The 7056-nt window shown below is 43.6% G+C and overlaps 1 long non-coding RNA gene across 1 annotated transcript; it reads left to right on the top strand.

Moving 5' to 3' along the window:
• Positions 1 to 4181: 4181 nt before the first annotated feature.
• On the top strand, positions 4182 to 5468 carry LOC309538118. The gene is made up of 2 exons (XR_014222119.1): positions 4182 to 4423; positions 5157 to 5468. It is a non-coding gene; the product is annotated as an uncharacterized lncRNA (long non-coding RNA).
• Positions 5469 to 7056: the final 1588 nt, after the last annotated feature.

Below are 7056 nucleotides of genomic sequence, written 5' to 3'. Positions count from 1 at the left end.
GCCACCAGTACAGCTGCTACTGATCCCAATTTATTTTGCATGAGGTTGCAGCCTTAATATGATTCTGACGCTGTTATTATTTAAACACAAGAAGAACCCTATTGTATGAGGTCAAAGCCCATCTAGTCCAGCCTCCTGTTCTCACAGTGGCCAAATGGGTGCCTGTGGGAAACACAACAGCACTCTCCCCACTTGCAATTCAGAGGCATGACAGGGAAGGCCAGAGGCAGGCCTAGGGGTTGGAAAAAGCATCCCCCACCAGAGGTGCAGGCCCGGGGCTGGGGGCACAATATCACCTCTCATATCACATCATGGAGTGTATGACATATATCTGTGCGGCAACACAACGCCACTGTTGCAGCAAGATAAAAGATCAAACGCGGGAGAAGCTTCCTTCTCACACCACGGCACAAAGGCATGCCATGAAGTGATTTTGGGGGGAGTGGTGGCAATACAGTTCCTTGCCAAGGGCGCACGGGACCCTAGGTACGCCTCTGGTGGAGGCAATGGATAGCCATGGCTGCTAGTTGCCATTAACAGTCTTATGTTCCATGAATTTCTCTTGTAAAGGCATGATAATCACCAGAAACCCTCGGGCAGCATCTGAGTGAAGCACTGCTCTCCCCTCTTGCGATTCCCAACAACTGTTCTTCCGAGGTTTACTGCCTCCAACAATGGAGCTAGAACATAGTTATCCTGCCTCATAACCACTGGTGGTGTTGGTGTTGGTTGTTAGCACCAGCATGCTCGCTTATTTTCACTTGTTGTACTTATTTTAACAAATCATGGAGGGAGAACAGATATTTCCCACTCTACTGCTTCAGGGTCTGTGCCTTTGCTGCCAACGCGCCAGCATGCATTATGCATTCATGTTCCAAAGGATCTCGAGGATTCTGTTGTATTCACATTTCTCCCTCCCTCCCTCCCCCCACTCCCTCCCCCTGCACTAGGAGAGCAGTTTGACCACTATCCCCAGTTGTCTTGCATGATTAATTACAGCATCTGTCCTGTCAGAAGCTATAATGAAGAGGTCTTGATAAAAATTGCAAATTACCACTGGCAACAATCTTAAAACTGCTTATGATAAAATGAAAATTAAAAACAGCAAGCGAGGAGCCTGAGTCGAATCCTAATCTGAAAAAGAATGAGGCTGAGCAGAGGTGGTGTCCATGGCTACTGTTCACGAGACACACAAACCGGGGGGTTGGGGGGGGAGAGAAATACAAATCCACCCAGTTTTCCATTCAAAGCTGCAATCCACGGAGAGAGAGAAAAGTCCATTCCTGTTCCCCTTTTTGCTCCCATGGAACTTGAAGGAGTGTTTGGTAGATGGTAGGGACAGGTGGACGAGTCCATTTTGGCTCCTCTCGGTTTCTCATTTGCCACCAAATTTAATTTTCCTTATCTCCACATCCATTTGTGATTTTTTTTAAAAAAAGTTCCCACACAAATTTATCAGCATTTTAGTGTGATTTTTTTCCTAATATACACATTTTTGTATGAGATTTGGCATGACATAAACGTTTGCAGAACAACTTCTCCAAATATAACACATTTTGTATACTAGTTTCACTAATATATACACACATTTCACCTAAGTTTATTTATTTCTTTTTACACAGTACTTGGCTGGAGAACTGTGTTACAAAATTCAGAGAACTGCAGATTTCAAAGAATGGCTGTGCTACAATTTACATATTGTTTTGGGAAAGTACGAATTAGGTAAGTTTGTGTTTCAATGCAGACTGAGTTGAATTTGTAAAGATAGGGCGTCACCACTGAATAGGTCCTAATTTCAGTCATCACCCACTTGACCTCTGATGGGGGTGTGAACCAAAGTTACTTTTCTGACTCAGTATTCTGGAAGGCCCCATATAGAAGGAAGTGGTCATTGAGGTATACTGGTCCTAAGTTATATAAGGATTCCAAGATCAAATAGACAGTATTTCACAAAAGCCAATGTTTTAATAGCAGCCCTATTCAGATGTTGGGTCTACTCACAATCAGAGGACATGGAAAGAAAGGAGTAGGGTCACACACCAAAGTCTCCCTGTCCTCTCTACTCCCAAAGCACTAAGCTTTGAAGTGAGATTTCGTTAAAAAATGAGCATTCAGTAAAGGGTAAAAGGTAAAGGACCCCTGGATGGTTAAGTCCAGTCAAAGGCAACTATGGGGTTACGGCGCTCATCTCGCTTTCAGGTAGGACGCTCTTAGAATCCTCCCCACAAGCTAGAACCTGGAGCAATATATACCGTGTTTTTCCGTGTATAAGACTATATGTTTTCTTAAATTTCTGAAGTTCAAAATAAGAGGCCGTCTTATGCACGGATAGTGCATACTGCATTTTCTTAATTTTGAGTCCCCCAAAATAGGGGGCGTCTTACACCTGGAAAAATACGGTAATTGCAAGGAAGATTCTAAGCACAGTCAGGTGAACATGCTTAGAATCCCTCTTCCAACCTTCACACGACAGATTTAAATGTCAGAAGAGGAATGATAGGAATGGAGATATTGGGATGTGGTCGGCAGGTGATGCCCTGAGCCGTTCCTCAGTGCACACGGCATGTAGCTAAACCCAACACCTGAAGAGTGCTCATTTTACCATGCTGTCTAATAAATTTGGAGGAGGATAATACTTAATTGCAACAAGAAAAACAATCAAGTGAAGCACGCCAAGAGCCATTGAAATGAATGAGGGTGGTGCAGAAGCACTTGCGTTCTGAAGCTCCCATTTATTTTAATGGAGCCTGCATGGGAGAATTCCCCATGGGATTGTGTCCAATTTAGTTTTTAACCCATGTGTCAGTTTCAACTAACTTAATGTAGCAATCAGTGCCCTTCTTGGAGCTTCTGAAATCTCTTAACCAACCTCTTCAACAAAGAAAAGCTAAACCGCAAGTGACAGGAATTGTGTATATGGCCTGTAATTGTGTTCTTGAAGAGCCAGGATGCATCTTTGGGAAAATGTCACAAGTGATAAGGGTTAATGCCAACAGAAGTCTGTTTTCTACAGTTTGGAGGAAGAAGCAGGTGCAAGTCTACTCATTAAAGGATTTAATAAATCCCGGGTTTTATCACACGTGATGAAGGGCTGAAGATCTGTTGATCAGTTCTGAGACAGGGGAAATAGTAATCACCAAAGCAGCTGAACATAGGCTGTGATCCTAAACACAGTTAAGCGCATTGAACATGGTGTGAGTCACATCTGAGTAAACATACATAGGATTGCCCTTTTAAAGTAGTAAACATTGAAGTGGATGTGTACATTTAAAATCAAGTCTTTTCCCTCTCTTGGAACAACTTGGCCTCTTTCACGGCAAACATTTAAAGCACATAGTACTTTAAACAGCCATGGCTTCCCTTGAGGAATTCTGGGAGCTGTGGTTTGTTATGGGTGCTGAGAGTTGTTAGTAAACCCCTATTCCCCTCATGGAGCTGCAATTGCCAATCTCAGAGAATCAGTCTCAGGGAAATTGGGGAATAGTAGCTCTGGGAGGGGAGGGACGCGGGTGGCGCTGTGAGTTAAACCAAAGAGCCTAGACTTGCCAATCAAAAGGTCAGAGTTCGAATCCCCTCGACGGGGTGAGCTCCCGTTGCTTGGTCCCTGCTTATGCCAACCTAGCAGTTTGAAAGCACATCAAAGTGCAAGTAGATAAATAGGTCCTGCTCCGATGGGAAGGTAAACGGCATTTCCGTGCGCTGCTCTGGTTTGCCAGAAGCGGCTTAGCCATGGTGGCCACATGGCCTGGAAGCTGTACACCGGCTCCCTCAGCCAATAAAGTCAGATGAGCGCTGCAACCCCAGAGTCAGCCATGACTGGACCTAAATGGTCAGGGGTCCCTTTACCTTTAGCTCTGGGAGGGAAACAGGGGTCTCCAAACAACTCAGCACTTTTAACAAGCTACAGTTCCCATAATTCTTTGGGGGAAAGCCATTATTGTGCTTTCATAGTGCTTTAACTTTATGGTGCGAATGGAGCCAGTTTCTTAAGTTTACATATACCTTATCCTGGCTAATATGTGTCATTATTGCACAGACACATGCTCACTTGCATCATAGGCACCCATGTTGCATCTTTTATGTTTCATTAACTCAGCAATCCAAATATGGTTTGTATCCAACTGTGTACCCAAATATGGTTTGTATATTGGGTAGACCTGAGTTCATTATGTGCATTGACTTAGAGCACAGTTAACATTGGGCACGGCCCTGTGTGTATAGGAGAGATTCCCAGGGCTGTATAGTATTACATCCTTTTTGGAAGGGAGGTGAGGGGCCTTCAGCTCCTGTGAATCCACAGACACACCAATTCCTCCCTCTCCAAGAGTGACCTGCTTTGGTCCCCACAACTGAGTGAACACTGCTGGCAAGACATTCATGCTACTGGAACTTCCCATGAATGGACCAGGGCGCCTTCGATGATGTAGGTGTTCTTCTGGTGATGGGCCTTTGCTTGGCTGCAGTATGGTACCCTTTGCCCTTTTCACCTGCTAGAGATCAGAAATATCCCAACGAACTGGGGGTGCAATCCTGCACACCATTCTCCCTCTGCCACTGTGGATTTCACCATAGTTCAGTGCTGCAACTCTATGGAGAGATAATAACATAGCCTTAAACTGTATTGATGCGTAATGTTGTGGTGGAACAGTGCAGTGCGTAAGTGATTTCTCTCTTTTTCTCTCTTTGCCCGACACCTGTGAAATCATGTTTTCCGTCCTATCATTTATAAGTACTCCCCCCCTTTTCCTAGGGTTTCTTCACTTTATCACCCCAGTTAACTACATTCTGCTTCCACATTAACCTAGGCTGACATATGATGAAAGAACATAAGGAGTTTTCATTTTTAGCTGAAACGGGGTCATTAGTCTCCAACCACAAACAAAAGCTTTAAATACCTTTATCGGGCAAAGTTTCCATGATATATTATCTATCACCTGACCATTGTAGCTGGAAGGGGTCTCCTTACCTCCCCCCCCTTTTGGAGACAGATGGATTAAATATTTCAAGTTTAACCAGGGAGATGCCACACAATGGGGTTTTTTAGACTTATGAATAGCACCCTTCCCCATTTCTCACTTCATGGAGTATTTCTGCAGCCCTGGACTTCATTCTAACCCTTTCCCTCCCTGCTTTGTTTGTCTTTTGTTTCGCAACAGCTGTTATTATCGTTTTTTGGTCAGCTGTGATTGCTGGAGGCAAAAGAGGACCAGATGGTGTTTTGCGATGCATGAATGGCAAGTCAGAGGAGCCTGGATTGAATAGGCCAAGTCTGAATGGTGTCTATGCACCACCTGCCTCCTTCAACAGCAGCAGCGCAGATCACAGAAGTATGATCTGTCTCAGACCAACCCGCATCAGAGGGGGAATGAAGAGAGCCTTGTTGGGTTTTCTCCATATTTATTGATCTTCCATGCACTAACAACATAATGCGGTGCACAGTCAATTTGAATTAATTGGATATGACACAGCGTGCGCATGTAATCTATCACTGTAGTCGTCTGGTACGCTATGGGGATTTCCCCCCCTGTCACAGGAACATGTGAATCTGTAACAATGTGCATTAATTAACAGAGGAGACAGGAGCAACACGAGAGAATGTCGGCTTAAGCAAATGTCATTTTAGCTGGCCTCGTGACGCATTTTTATACACGTATTTATATCATTAATTTATATCTATGAACCGCACCTCTGACCCTCAATGCAGTGTACAAAAAGGCAAAAACGAAAATGCATTTTTTAAAAATAATAATAATCAACATGTAACCATACTTTTAAAATAAACACACACACACACAAAGACACAGCCACAGATCGAACAGAAACAAAGGCTATGTTTGTGTCATACCACTGTACCACTTTAAAAACACTTGGGTTCCCCCAAAGAATTCTGAGAGTTGTTAGGAGACCCCTTTGTCCCCCCCGCAGAGCTACAACTGCCAGTGTGGACCTGAAGTAAGGGTTTCAAGTTATAAGAACTTTCTGACTGCAAGAGCTGTTCGACAGTGGAATGGAATCACATGGAAGGTGGAGAACTCTCCTTCCTTGGAGGTTTTTAAGCAGAGGTTAGATGGCTGACTGTCATGGATGTCTTGGTTGTGATTCCTGTACAGTGGTACCTTGGGTTACAGACTCTTCAGGTTACAGACTCCGCTAACCCAGAAATAGTACCTTGGGTTAAGAACTTTCCTTCAGGATGAGAACAGAAATCGTGCTGCGGTGGTACAGCGGCAGCGGGAGGCCCCATTAGCTAAAGTGGTACCTCAGGTTAAGAACAGTTTCAGGTTAAGAATGGGCCTCCGGAATGAATTAAGTTCTTAACCCAAGGTACCACTGTATTGCAGGGGTTTGGACTAGATGACCCTCTGTATCCCTACCAACTCTACAATTCTATGATTCAGTTAGTTTCCTCATGCAATCCATTAACGTGGCAAATCAGCATGAGGTATGAAAGTTCCAGAATGTTCCAGAAACATAGGTAGAATTCTTAATTGGTTTTCCTTCCAGTTGCTAAGAAAAGCTTTCTTTTTATAACTTTTTTTAAAGGAGAAGCTTTCACTTCCTAACATAGGTTTCATATGAAAAGTATTGTTACTGAACAAAAGTAGTGCCTAAATAAAGAAATAGAATCGAGGGGAAGGGAGTGACATCTGGGGAAATATTCATGACTGAAACACATTAAGTCAGATGATGATGTGATCTGGCATTTGCTAATCAATAACTGAGGAGTGACACCAGTGTTCCTATTTGATTAACCTTTTGCCTCAGGCTTAGATATGAAGTCAAATTCATGCAAAACCGGGGGTGGGGGTGGATGCATGCATGCACATGTTTTTTGTTTTTTGCAAAGTTTTCATGGAAGGTTCAGTGGATATTTTTGTGCCCATTATCTGAAGTTGTGTTTATGTTTGGTGTATGTGCTGGAACAATGTGCTTGTCTAACAGTAAAGCAAAATACACATACTGTTCTGTTCCTCCCTTGAGTTCCAACGTTCTTGAGGAGAACAAGCAGAAGTTGTATAGCCATCAAGTGAAGTTTTACTGCCTGACTCTAAAAAG

Source organism: Podarcis vaucheri (genome assembly GCF_965113315.1).
Source record: "Podarcis vaucheri genome assembly, chromosome: 7".
In the NCBI taxonomy this organism is placed as follows: domain Eukaryota; kingdom Metazoa; phylum Chordata; class Lepidosauria; order Squamata; family Lacertidae; genus Podarcis; species Podarcis vaucheri.
The sequence above is the reverse complement of the archived record's forward strand: the minus strand, read 5'-3'. Positions and strand labels throughout refer to the sequence as shown.